Source organism: Myotis daubentonii, chromosome 11 (genome assembly GCF_963259705.1).
Source record: "Myotis daubentonii chromosome 11, mMyoDau2.1, whole genome shotgun sequence".
Taxonomy (NCBI): Eukaryota; Metazoa; Chordata; class Mammalia; order Chiroptera; family Vespertilionidae; genus Myotis; species Myotis daubentonii.
Genome location: NC_081850.1, coordinates 37,558,327 through 37,572,574, shown reverse-complemented (window position 1 = coordinate 37,572,574; position 14,248 = coordinate 37,558,327). Strand labels below are relative to the sequence as shown.

Genomic DNA, 14,248 nt, shown 5'->3' with positions numbered 1-14,248 from the left:
AAAAGAAGGAAAACCTGAGAAACTGTCACAACCAACAGGAGCCTAGAGAGACATGACAACTAAATGTAATGTGGTATCCCAGATGGGACCCCAGACAACAACAGCAGAAAAAAGGGCGGTAGGGAAAACAAGCCAATCTGAATAAAGCATGGACTTTGGTTAATAATGGGTCAACGTTGGTTCATGAGTTGGGACAAAAGTAGATAATGTAAGATAATGATAACTGGGTGTGAGGTATAGGAGAATCCTCCGTATCATATCCTCGAGAGTTCTCCATATCTAAAACTCTTCCCTAAAATAATTCCAGGAGATCGTGATCACTGTCTTAAACGGCTCCTCCATCTTCTACATCATAAAGTAATTCTTCCTCAGTGGTCAGTGTTAAGTCCAATATAGTACCTCCCTTTGTTGTATTCTGAGAAGGGACCAAAAAAAAAAAAAAAAAAAGCCCAAAAGATATTAGATTTTTATTTTGTTTTTAGCCCAATTACCCAGCCTGCAGAAGCTGAGATGGTCATCTCCTATTGCCTCCTCAGTTTTGCAGTCTGTGTCAACAAGGTATTATCCGCCTCAGCCTCCATCTGTCTGGTTAGCAGAAGGTCTCCACATCAATCAAACTGATGGGCTTTTTTTCTCCCTTTCAGCCTCACCAAAGCTCTTCAGGACGGTTCCTTCATCAGAGTGTAGATTTATAGATAAATATGTTCTACCTTCTTTATCAATCCTGTTTCTCCTCTTCTCTTCCATAGAAGGAGAGACATTCCTATTCGTGTAGTCTCGGGACCAAGTGAGCAGGAAGCCATGGGAACAAGCATCAGTCACCACGTTAAAGAAAAGAGGATGGAGAAAAGGAGTAGGACCTTCCAGATCTGGTCCACTGGGCAGAGTCTGGCCTCACCTGCCTGCTCCCACCAGTCCTCACGGCCAAGTTCTTAACCAAGCAGGAGAGATAAGCAGGCGGCAGCTTTGAGCCTCTGTTCTTTCTCGTCCTTGCCTTCCCCCTAGAACATTTCCCTGTTCTCTTGTTTCTCCTAGCTTTCTTAATTCCATGACTCCCACACTGCTATGATCTTTTCTTCTGAACTCTTTTTGTTGTTGTTGTTAATCCTCACATGTGAATTTTTTCCCATTGCTTTTCAGAGAGAGTAGAAGGAGGTAGAGAGAGAGAAACATCGATGTAAAAGAGACACATCGACTGGTTGACTCCCACGCATGCCCCAACTTGGGGCAGAGAGCGAACCAAAACCCAGGTATATGCCCTTGACTGGGAATTGAACCTGAGACCCTTCTGTGTGCCAGCTGCCACCCTAATCACTGAGCAACACTGGCCAGGGCTTCCTCTGAACCCGTATGAATCATGTCTTACTTACTTTGCTTTCCCAGCACTATTGGTCATGGTCCATGAGCATATCTCCTCAACTACACTGTAAGCTCTTCATTGGGGTGAACTTCATCTACTTTTCTGTACACAGTTTATGTACTTATTGATCATGCAACTGTCCAGTAAACATTAGCAAATATTTGAGCATTTACTCCTGAGTGTTTGTTTATTTTCCAACAGCTCAATGAGGTAGGAAATAATTACCCCCATTTTACAGCTGAAAACAGTGAGAAATAAAGAAGTTGATTGGCTTTCCTAGGGTCACACAGAAGTTACAGAGCCAGAATTAAAACCCAAATTCAAGCTCTTAATCTGCCTCCGAATAAATACTGCCTAGTGAAATGACCCCATACAGAGTCTAGGTATTTTAATAAGTGACGAGTGCAGAAGGAAAGTTAAAAACCCTGGATCTGTGGACCCCACACTGACTGAGAAAATTTTGATTCAACCCCTCCCTCCAAACCTAAAAATCACATAGAGTTTGTGTACAGCACAGACTAAAGGACTCAAGGGAGATAGTACTTTTAAAAAAATTTACTGATTGAATTTAGAGAGAGAGGGAGAGGGGGATAAAGAGGGAGGGAGGGAGAGAGAGAGAGAGAAATATCTATTTGTTATTCCACTTATTTATGCTCTCATTGGTTGATTCTTGTATGTGCCCTGACTGGGGATTGAACCAGCAATCTTGACATATTGGGATGATGCCCTAACCAACTGAACTACCGGGCCAGGGCAAGAAGGCACTTTTAAAAAATGTCTTTAGGAAGCACTGTGGCTAGTCTTCATTCTTCACACATTGACCGGATAGAAGGACTTACGGACACAGAATGAACAAATAGAGAAAACCAAAATATGCAAGACTGTACAGTTTGGACTGCAATGCCAGGCTGGCTCATATGCTTTGAGGAAACTGGGCAGAGAGAGAGAAGGCACCGTGTGAGAAGAATAATCAGAACCCAGCCCCACACGCCGTGACCACGGACAACACACAGCCAGGTTCTCTTCAGTCGTCTGCTTCTCATTTCCCACTGGCGAGCTTGTGCTTGGATGATCAGCTTCTTAAAAGATTTCTAAAAATAAGTCACCACCAAATTCTATTACACAATCCACAAGTATTGACATTCTCCTGATGGCCCACGGCCAGATTCAACAACCTTCCTTCTACTCCCTATGGGGGAAAAGGTGCTGAGCTCCACAGCAGGTGCAAAGCATCGAAACCGGAAAAGGCTCCAATTCCTTCTCCATCACCACCAGCAGCACCACCACCAGATGGTGAGCTTTAAAAGTATACCTGCACACGGCGCCAATAAGCAATTGTGATGCCCACTCCATCCAACCAAGAATTACCAGGCTTTGCCCGAGGGGCAGGCAGACCTCTTCACTACGCTTATGCCAGCTGCCACTTAGCTCCGAGCTCTCCCAGAAAGCCTTGACCAGGAGAACATTGGCCTTCCTACATCTGTTAGACATGTTCTTTTCTTTCAGACCCCACTCTCTTCTGTTTACCAGGCCCACGTGTCTGGTTTAGCTATCAGACTTGAGACCAGCATCTTCTCTTCTGAGGGCCATAGTTCTGAGTTTCCCAAGAAATAAGCATGAAGACTACATGAAACATACGATGGTGGATACCCAGGTAGACTAAAGGGGAAACACTGCAGAGTATAAGTTAGGAATGGTACGGGAATGAATTTCCTTTGAATACCCAATATGCCCAAACCAAATGAATACATAATTTCATAAACACCTGAATAGCATTATTAAACAAGCAAGAGTGATTCATGTCATTTTTTTGAGTAAAGGGAATTGTTTCGGACAAAGTTTTATTAAGAAATAAACAAGAGAGATCCTTCTTCCCTCCAAGAACTTAGAATCCAGCCGAGAAGACAAAAACATACCTGGAAGGTGATAAGTCCCATAACAGAGGTATAAATAAAATGCTCATCTCCACCACCTCACTACTGATTCCAGTGTCAGGAGATTCTAGAAAGCGATCTACCTTGGGACTAGCTCACCAGAGCCCGCTAAGGGCATGGTTGTGGGAGCAGAGTCCCTGGAGGATGAAGTGGGCTAGAAGGAGCGGAAAGTCAGCTTCCTCACTTCCCAGTCTCCTTTTACCCACATTATAACGATGGTTGCAATTTGCTTATTATAAAATACTTCCCGAAGAACAGTGAAAAACAGGCAATTTTCAAAAGCTGGGAGCATAATTCTAACATCTTACCGCTTTTTAAAGTGTAATTTTCAGAGCAATTTCATAGCACGTGTTAGCTCTTGTGCCTATCTTCAAATCTGGAGTGAACCACTACACATACCAGAAGCTTAATTTGGAACCCCGAGGCTGGCTTCTACCCTAACTCCGCCACATTCGACACTTTTGCCACCTTTCTTTTTGTTTTTGTTTTTGTTTTTTTTAATCCTTACCTGGGTATATTTTTCCCTTTGCTTCCAGAGAGAGTGGGAGAGAGAAAGAAATATCGATGTGAGACACATCAACTTGCCTCCTGCACATGCCCCGACTCAGGGTGGGGAGCGAACCCAAAACCTAGGTACATGTCCTTGACAGGAAATTGAACCCAAAACCCTTGAGTGCTTGGGCCAACACTCTAACCACTAAGCACACCAGTCAGGGCTGCCAGCCTTCTTTTAATTGCATTATCTTCCCCTAATCAAATGTGTTTGCCTGGCTCCTCTAATCTAACTATATATATAAAAGGCTAATATGCGAAGTGTCTGACCATCCGACCGGTCGCTATGACACGCAATGGCCACCAGGGGGCAGATGCTCAATGCAGGAGCTGCAGTGACTTGGCAGCGGTGGTTCTTGGGTGACACACCCTGAAACCAGAGAGGAGGGAGCCCAATTCCTCGCTGGGCCACACGATTCCACCTTTGGCAGTGGGTTATGCTGTTGCTGGGGCACTGTTGGCCCCAAATCTGGTTTATTTGCGCTTGCGTTCCACACCCTGTACAACAGCAACTTTGCAGAGTGCCCTCTCGCACTCTGGGACTCCTCGGGGGGTGTCGGAGAGCTGGTTTCGGCCCAATCCCCACAGGCCAGGTTGGGGGACCCCACCTGGTGGAAGGACCCTGCTCACTCTGCAGATGCTGGGGAGGGACCATGGGAGGTTGGCTCCAGGGTGTGTCCAGCCCATCTCGCCCAGTCCCGCCCCGCCCCGCCGGCCATCTTCTACTTAATTTCCTTTCAATGTGCACGAATCTGTGCACCGGGTCACTAGTCTATTATAAATTCCTGGAGGATGAAGACCACTAATTGGTTTTATAATTGTCTCCTCACCCCAACCCCTCACTCTAAATGTCATCCCCATTGCCCTCAGCACCCTATAGAAAGCTTTGCTGGTAAAAGTGAGTGAAAATAGCTTTTACTTAGTTCCTGCTATCTATATTACCTTATCTCAGTTAATCCTCTCAAAAAACGATTGAACGAGACAATCACAACTTCAATTTAGAGGCTGTTCTTTGCTGGGCAAAGGGGTTGGGTCATCTTAGAGCTTGTCCATTGTACCCATTGGAAAGTCAAGTTCGCCTCTCCTCAACCTCCCTTTCCTCTTATCCAGGCATCAGGGGTATCAGAAATCGTACTGGTGGATCAGATATTCATTAACTGAGGTTAAATGGAAATACTACAACTTTTAGTTCTAGAACAGCCTCTAAGATTCTAACACAGCACTCAAACATGACACATGACCCTTGAAACTCAATTATCACACATATTAAGAAGGATGCATAGGCTTGTGCTAAAGGTAACTTTCCTTAACAGTGATGACGATGGAGGTCTTATCTGTTAACTTGTTAATGATTGAAGGATGAGTAGCAGCAGCTTCCAACCCAGACTGGGGCACTTTCCTTTCCTAAGACTGAAAGGTCAGTGCCCCAGTCAGGCCCCATCTCAGGTTCGATCTTTTCTCATGAAAAGAGGAGGAATATTGGAAATACATCCTAAATTCAAAGCAATCAGGAAACCCATTATTCCTTTTCCTGTTTCCATCCTAGTTGGCTTGTATCTGTGCTTTGTGTACTAGTATACATAAAATGGGTGGGGCCCAATTTAAAGACCTAATGACATTCTTGGAATTTACTGTCTAGTTTCAATACAACCGGATGTGACAAGCTCAAGAGTTGTACTTCTCGACATAGTCCAGGTCAAATTCCATTCGAATACCTTCGCTGGGCTTACTGAAATTCTCTGCTCTTCTAGAATTTAGTTGGACACGACAGTACTTAAGGTTGTGATATCAGTTAAAAATTAAGAAATTTGTTTTTTTATGGAATAAAAACATTTTTCTAGTTAAATATGGGCTATGACAACAGGCCTAACATCTTCTTTAGGGTTTTTAATCAAAAACCAGACCTCATCTGCTAATACTAATAGAGCGAACTTTATGGGCATTGATGCTAGCTCCAGTTAGGCGTGAGGCCCATTTCTTCAATTACCCTATCCTCACCTCTACTGGAAGCACAGAGTGGACGGTCCCTGGTGTCCCAATGCCTGACTGTTGGTATCAGGTACTCCAAATCTTTTTGACCTTGCATATTATTTTTTACTTCTTATGATACACTTTCAAATGTGAATTATAATCTCATACTCTTCATATCATATTCATATGCAACCAAGTACACAAAAAAGGTAAGCAAAACCATTAAAGCAAATTGTACAAAAATACTCTCTGCTTTCTCATCCTTAACAGTGTACCTGATTATTAATAGTCTTTCGTAATATTGTATCTATTTTTCCCAGTTATTTTACATAGGCTTTTAAACTTTTTTTATTTTTCATTCAATATTATTTTGTATTAATTTCAGGTGTACAACATAGTATTTAGCCAATCATGTACTTTATGAAGTGATCCCCTCTATATTTCCAGGACCCACCTGGCAACATAGTTATTACAATATTATTGACTATATTTCCTATGCTGTATTTTATATCCCTGTGACTATTTTGTAAGTATCAATTTGTACTTCTTAATCCCTTCACCTTTTTCACCCCGTCTTCACACACACACACACTAGCTACTATCAATCTTCCCTGTACCTATGAGTCTGTTTCTATTTTATTTGCTCATTTATTTTGTTCTTTCAATTTCACATATAAGTGAAATCATATGGTATTTGTCATTTTCTGACTGACTTAGTTTACTTAGCATAATACATTCTAGGTTCATCCATGCAGTTGCAGATGGTAAGATTTCATTCTTTTTTATGGATAAGTAATATTCCACTGTGTGTATGTATGTGTGTGTGTGTGTGTGTGTGTGTGTGTATATATATATATATATATATATATATATATATATATATATATATATATATGGCACCACTTCGATTTTAAAATCCTCACCAGAGGATATTATCCACGGATTTTTTTTAAAACAAATATTTATTTATTTAATTTTTAAATTTTATTATTTTTTCAGATTTTTTTCTTTATTGATTAAGGTATTACATACGTGTCCTTATCCATTGATTTTTTAGAGAAAGGAGAGAGCAGGAGAGAGAAAAATTGATTGACTGTGTCCTGTACATACCCTGACCTGGGATCAAACCTACAACCTATGCATGTGCCCTGACGAGGAATCAAACCCACAACCTTTTGGTGTACAGGACGATGCTCCAACCAACTGAGCCACCTGCCCAGGGCTGTACCACCACTTTTTTATCCACTTATCTATGGATGAGTAACTGGGTTGCTTCCCTATCTCGGCTATCTACACTAATAAAAGAGAAAAATGGTAATTGGTGTACGACGATACCCTTTTCATTGGCTAATCAGGGCAATATGCAAATTAACTGCCAACTATGATTGGCAGTTAACTGCCAACTAAGATTGGCAGTTAACTGCCAACTAAGATTGGCAGTTAACTGCCAACAAGATGGCAGTTAATTTGCATATGTAGGCACAATGCAGGGAGGCGAAAGGGAAAGCAGGAAGAAGCCCCCTGCCACTGACAGTGATCAGAAACCCAGGGGGGAGCTAAGAGCTGGGGCGCAGGGCAAAGGCGGCCCTGGGGCTGCCTTTGCCCTGCCCCCCAGCCATGATCGGAGAATCAGGTGCCTTTTCCGCCCTGGCCAGTGATAGCAGGAAGTAGGGGTGGAGCCAGCGATGGGAGCTGGGCACGGTCGAAGCTGGCAGTCCCAGGAGCTAGGGGTCCCTTGCCTGGGCCTAAAGCGGAGCCCACGATCGCGGGGCCGCTGCAGCTGCGGGTCCCCGCTGCCCGGGCCGGACGCCTCAGCCAGAGGCGTCAGGCCTGGGCAGGGGCGGAGCCTGCAACCACGGGGAGCTGGGGGTCCCCTGCCCAGGCCTGACACCTCTGCCGGAGGCCTCAGGCCTGGTCAAGGGGCCGATCCGGTGATTGGTGATCGGAGGGTGATGAGAGACAACTCCTCTGGCCGAGGCATCAGGCCTGGGCGGTGGGGCGGAGCCGGGGATTGGGGGGATATGATGGTCCCCTTGCCCAGGCCTGAAGCCTGGGTCAGAGGCGTCAGGCTTGGGCGGGGGGTGGATCAAGCGATCAGAGGGAGATGGGGGTCCCCTTCCCAGGCATGATTCCTGGGCTAGAGGCCTCAGGCCTGGGCGGGGGCCAGAGCCAGTGATCAGGGGGAGATGGGGGTCCCCTGTCCAAGCCTGACACCTCTGGCAGAGGCGTCAGGCCTGGGCAAGGGGCCGATCAGGCGATCGGAGGGTGATGGGGGGTTACGCCTCTGGCTGAGGCATCAGGCCTGGGCTGGGGGCAGAACCAGTGATGGGGGGAAATGAGGGTCCCCTGCCCAGGCCTGACACCTCTGTCAGAGGCGTCAGGCCTGGGCAAGGGGCCGATCCTGCGATTGGAGGGTGATGGGGGTCAACGCCTGAGGGCTCCCAGTATGTGAGAGGGGGCAGGCTGGGCTGAGGGACACTCCCCCACACACACACACCCAGTGCACGAATTTTGTGCACTGGGCCCCTAGTTATAAATAATGCTGCAATGAACACAGAAATGCATATGTTCATTTGAAGTAGTGTTTTGGGTTTCTTCAATATATATACCCAGAGTGGAGTCACCAGGTCATAAGGTAGCTCCACTTTTAATTTTTTGAGGACCCTCCATACTGTTCTCACAGTGGCTGCACCGATCTGCCTTCCCACCACCAGTGCATGGGGGTCCCCCTTTCTCCACATCTTCACCAACACTTGTTATTGTAGGTTTATGATGGACATTCTGCCAGGTGTTAAGGTGATACCTCATTTTAGTTTCAATTTGCATTTCTCAGATGATTAGTGACCTTGAACATGCTTTCAAATGTCTATTGGCCATCTATATATCCTCTATGGAGAAGTAAACACTTGAGTCCTCAGCCCATTTTTTTTTAATTGGATTGTTTGGTTTTATTTATTTGTTTGTTTGTTTGGTGTTTGACTTGTATGAGTTCTTTATAAATTTTGGATAGTAACCCCTTATGAGATGTATCAATAGAGAGTATCTTCTTTCATTCAGAAGGTTGTCTTTTTGTTTTGTTAATGGTTTCCTTTACTGTGCAAAACATCTTAGTTTGATGTAGTCCCATTTGTTTATTTTTCCTTTTGTTTCCCTTGCCCAAGGAGATATGGAAAAAAATACTGCTAACAGAAATCTTAGAGATTTTACTGCCCACATAGGCATTTCCATAGTATTTTATCTGTGGTTTCACTTTCCATGGTTTTAGTTATCTCTGGTCAACGTGGTCCTAAAATATTCAATGGAAAATTCCAGAAAGAAACAATTCATAAATTTTAAATTGCAACCTCTTCTGAGTAGTGTGATGAAATCTTGTTCTCTGCTGCTCTGTCCCACCTGGGACCTGGGACTGAGTTATCTCCTTGTCTAGTGTATCGTGCTGTATACGCTCCTCGTCCATTAGTCACTTAGCCACCTCAATTAACAGATCCACTGTTGGGATGTTGCAGGGCTTATGTTTAAGTGACCCTTATTTTACTTCATAATGCCACACTCACATAACTTTTATTACTGCATATTGTAATAATTGTTCTACTTCATTATTATTTATTGTTGTTAATCTCTTCTTGTGTCTATATATTAAACTTTATCAAAGGTATGTGTGCATAGGAAAATAGGTATAGACAGGGTTTGAGGCATCTACTGAGGTCTTGGAATGTATCTCCCAGGGGGAAAGGGGATTCCTGGACCTCTTTAGGAGGCAGTTTCAGAGGAATAGTCAAGTCACCCTAGGATCAAGGAGCATGAACTGTAGTGAGGTGTCACACCCATTGCTCTACCCTGAGGCATAACCTATAGTCTCATAGCTAAGAGAGAAGGCTCTGGAGTTGGGCAACCTGGCTTAGACACCCAGGTGTGTGGCCTCAAGTAACATACTTACTAGGTCTGCTCCATGGTTTCCTCACTTATAAAATGATGACAACAGTACCTACCCCATGGGTTGCTGTGAATATGCAACAAGCTAATGCCTGCTTATTGTTTAGAAAGTACCTGGAGTGAAGGAAGCACCCAAATAAGTGTTAATCATCAGCAACGAATGCAATGTGAGGGCCCCTCCTTCCTTTACACAACTTTCTGAACACAGGCTATTTCCACAGTATTTCTTATTTTATAATATCAGCTCTTACCCTCTACCCGTTTTAGTTACTTGATGTTGTTTATTATCTTTATGTTTTAATTACCAATGTAACTGCTTTGTTTTTATTAAAAAATGCATATATAAAGCAATATAGTAAGTGATATAAAGGACTTTGTGAGAACAGCTATTTATTTGTTTTTAAATAAATTATTTTCCAATTACAGTTGACACACATTACATTAGTTTCAGGTGTAATTCTAGCATTCTTCTCCCCACCCCCCATTACAGTTTACTTTCAATATTATTTTGTTTTGGTTTCAGGTGTACAGCACGGCGGTTAGACAAACATATACTTTACAAAGTGTTCCCCCCAATATCTCCAGTACCCAGCTGGCACCACGCATAGCTATTACAATATTATTGACGATATTCCCTATGCTCTACTTTACATCCTCATCACTATTTTGTGAGTCGTCCAATTCAGGGACTACTTCTTAATTGGTATTTTTTAATCCCTTCACCTCTTTTATCCAGTCCCCCTAACTCCCTCCCCTCTAGCAACTACCAGTCAGCTCTCTGTGTCTGAGTCTAGAAGAGCCATTTCTTGATTTTCCTGTTCCTACCACAAGTTCCACCCAAGACAACCAATCATAAAATATTCTGTTTTGCTGTCTTGGTAGTTATCTCTTTAACTCTTGATAACCTGCTTAAATCTGTTGTTCATGATTCTTATCAGGGACTTTACTCCTACTGCCCCCTGGCCTCTACCCAAAGTTTTATCAATTATCATTTTAATTCCTCTGTTCATTACCTTTGTAATTCTAAGTGCTTACTAGTAAATTTTCATTTATGTTTCCAACAAAAAATTTTTTTTAAGTAAAACTGTCTTTAAACACAGACAACATGATTATCTATGTAAAAATAAATTCCATGATGCTATAAAAGTTACTAGAATTAATACATAAGTTCAATAACTCTACGAGTTCCCCTCATTTTGGTCAGGCATTATCTATGTCATTAGGCCAGTCAAACCCCTCTGCCATTTGACACAGGTCCTCAAATATTTCTACTATTATTTGAAGGTTTCATTAGCATTTGGGGGATGTCCAATTAACCTCAAACAGCCTTTCAGATTCCACAAGTGTTAAAAATGCTTTCTAGATGACTTCTAGGAACTTCTCTTACTCCATCTAAATAGGAACCAATTGAAACACTGACTATCTTTGAATGTAAGGCATACTGTTAAGCACTGTGTGGTATGATGATGGCAACCACACACCACATAATCTAAACTGAATAAGCAATGAACTTGTTTCATACATTGAGCATCATTTTTTACTGTGGACTCTATCATTAATTATTTGGTGCCCACCAGCACTGTTTTTCCTTAACATGTAAATGTGAGTTTTGCTTTCTTCAACAAACCTATATCCAAGATTCACTTCTTTTTAAAGATAAAAGTTCATTGCTCTCCTTATCCATGATGAGGGTATGTTTAAATTGTGGTATGCTGATAAGAACTTAAGCAAAGTGTCTCCTTGTACCCTTGGCCTCTGGGAATAGGGGAGGAGAATTCTTCTTTTACGGGAACCTCATCACAGCAGATGTTACATGCTTTGCTTCAGATCTGCTTACCCAGGGGTTATAGTGGTGGCTGTCTGGACCTCCTGCTGTAATTCTTATGAAATAAATTCTCTAATGTGCATGATGCTTTTGTTCTAAAGGATCTCAAGGGCCATCATTCTGTCTGCTCCACATCATGCCTTTGAAGCAGTCCAGGAGCCAGTGTACAGATTCTCATTCCACAGATGAGCAAAGAAAAAAGGTACAAAAGTGGCAAGCCACTGGATCAGGGGTCACTAGAGTGACAGGAGAGGGGCAGGGTGAGCCAGAATACCTGCTTCTTGGGCCACAGCTCTCACTGCATCCAGACTCAGCCTGTGCAAATGAATGCAAAGTGTCATTGAAAAACAACAGGAAGTTCGACCCAATGAAACCAGGAGATAAACTCGGCTCACAATAAGCAATAGTAGTAGAGCTGCCAATATATATATTCTCTTCCTCTGAAAGTTTCAAATAGTGGGAATGATAAATGACAAAATTCTGACAAGAAGGATAAACAACAGGAGTGGGTTTTGTGGGCTGTTTTTCAAATTAAATTACTTTTTTTTTTTTTTTTTTTAGTGAGAAATAGAATATTCTTACAAACACACTGTAAGCAGGCATTTTCAATTTAGTTCAGGTACATTAACTGACATAAATCCTAATAGAACTTTGAGTTGTTCCCTTTTCACTTCATTCTGCTAAAGAAGAATAAAAATAATTGAAAAGGAGGAGCAGCTAGTGTGCAGAGGACGCTGAGCTGAGAGGCTGGGTGGGAAACATGAAGCGGGCGATGTGGTCTCAGCGTCAGGACTCCGGTCTGCTGGGAGAGATAAGTAGAGAGCAACTGAAAAGTCAGCTTCAAAGAAAAGCTGCAAAAGAGTCGTAAGAGCAAGGCTTCCACAGGGAATGTGTGCCTGAGAGAGCTCTCCAGGCAAGCGTGGGGATCAGAGGTGCCTTCCAAAACCGTGATAAATGTGTGGTATCACGAAAATCTAATGTCATTTCCTTAAACAGAGAAGAAAACAGAAGATTTGGTAAGAAAAAAAGTGGAATATGAAGAAACGATATTGCAAATGACAATCGGGAAATGATTCTCAGATATTTTCTCTTCTTAGTCTACAAACCTTTTCAGGGAAGTCTCATTTAATCCCATGGCCATAATCACTGGTGAGAGAACATGAACATAACTTTCTGTCTCCATCAGGGACCTGTCTCCTTCCATCCATACTCATACACCTTCCTTCTAGATCCTCCACCTGGATGTCCTGTGGGTATCTTAACCGCTTCCCCTCATGGCTTGCATCACTGCCCACGGACCATAACACAGCCAGCATCTCCATCATGGACCTCTCTCCTTACAGCCGCATTCCGCCTAGTTATCCCACAGGTTTGCCAAGTGCATGTGCAAAATCGGAGGCATTATCACAGCCTCTGCCACATGTATATGCTGCCTCTTCCCTGTACACACTCTCAGTTCATCATCATTCTCCAAGCTCTCCAGCCACTCAAGCCAAAAGCCAGAGAATCATCTTCTACTCCTCCCGTTCCCTCAAAATTCATAGGAAGTGGTCATCAAGTCCTACAAAACCCCCCTCCTAAATCTCAAATCTGCTCATTTTCCTCATCCTCACTAACTTAATTTAGATCCTCATAATCCCTCTTACCACCAGTCTCCTTGTCTCCACTCCCTTTCTCCTCTCATTCATCTCCCAAACTATATAGTCCATGTTGCTGGTCTAACATAAAACATCAGCTCACTCGTCCATGAAAATCCTCTAGCTGTTGCCTCATTGCCTATAGAAGAAAAGTTCAAACTCCTTAGCATGTCTGGCAAGATGGTCTGGCTCCAGGATACCCCTCCAATCTCTTTCCATTCACACCCATCCTACGCAATATCAGATTGCACAGCTCCAAAATACACTAACTTTTATGAATTCATGTATTTTTATGTGTTGTGCCCAGTACAGAGTAAGGAATTAGGAATGGTAGTTGCTGTCACTACTATACAACTACGAGGATAACAGTCACATGACAATGACGAATGTCAACTAGGGCTAGACTGCGGATAGTCTTACGAACCAAAGCAGGGCTTTAGATTTTAGACATCGTAAAGTATCCAAGGATTTGGGGGCAGTGTGGGGACAAAATTATAACCTCTGGTAGCAGGTATTATAATTGATTAAAGATGGTCATAGAGGGAGATGTGAAAGCTGTTTGGAAAGCTGCTACCATAGTCCAGGTAAGAAGAGGAATATAAGTGAGAATAGAGGAGAACATTTTTTAAAATGCCTCAGGACTTGTTAAGTGCACAGAAACAAGTAATAAAAAGACCAGTAAAATTACAAAAGTAGATTTAAAAAATGAGAGTATCTGATAAAAGTTTAGAATTTGGGGAGGGGGTGTATTTGGGTTTTAAAAAGGTGACAGCTGCAAGTATAGATTTCATAATAGAGGTACGTTTCATAGAGGTAATAGTTGGGATCACAAGAGCAGATGAATGACTAAAAGAGAGTGAGGCATGAGTTATTAAACTGTTCTAAATGTTATGGGCCAGAAAGCAAGAGATGGGAAAATACTAAAATTTGGCCAGAAATAAGGCTGCTCATTGGGAAAGGGCCTTGAAGCAGTGATTAGGCTACAAGCTAGAGGCTGTTGACATTTTAAAAAGGAAAGAGGAGCTAGCAAGTTGAA

The 14,248-nt window shown here is 42.8% G+C and overlaps 1 protein-coding gene across 10 annotated transcripts in view; it reads right to left on the bottom strand.

The window, feature by feature from the left end:
- PIP5K1B (phosphatidylinositol-4-phosphate 5-kinase type 1 beta) overlaps positions 1-14,248 on the bottom strand; it is a 288,346-nt gene that overhangs the window by 259,646 nt on the left and 14,452 nt on the right. The window lies entirely within an intron of this gene.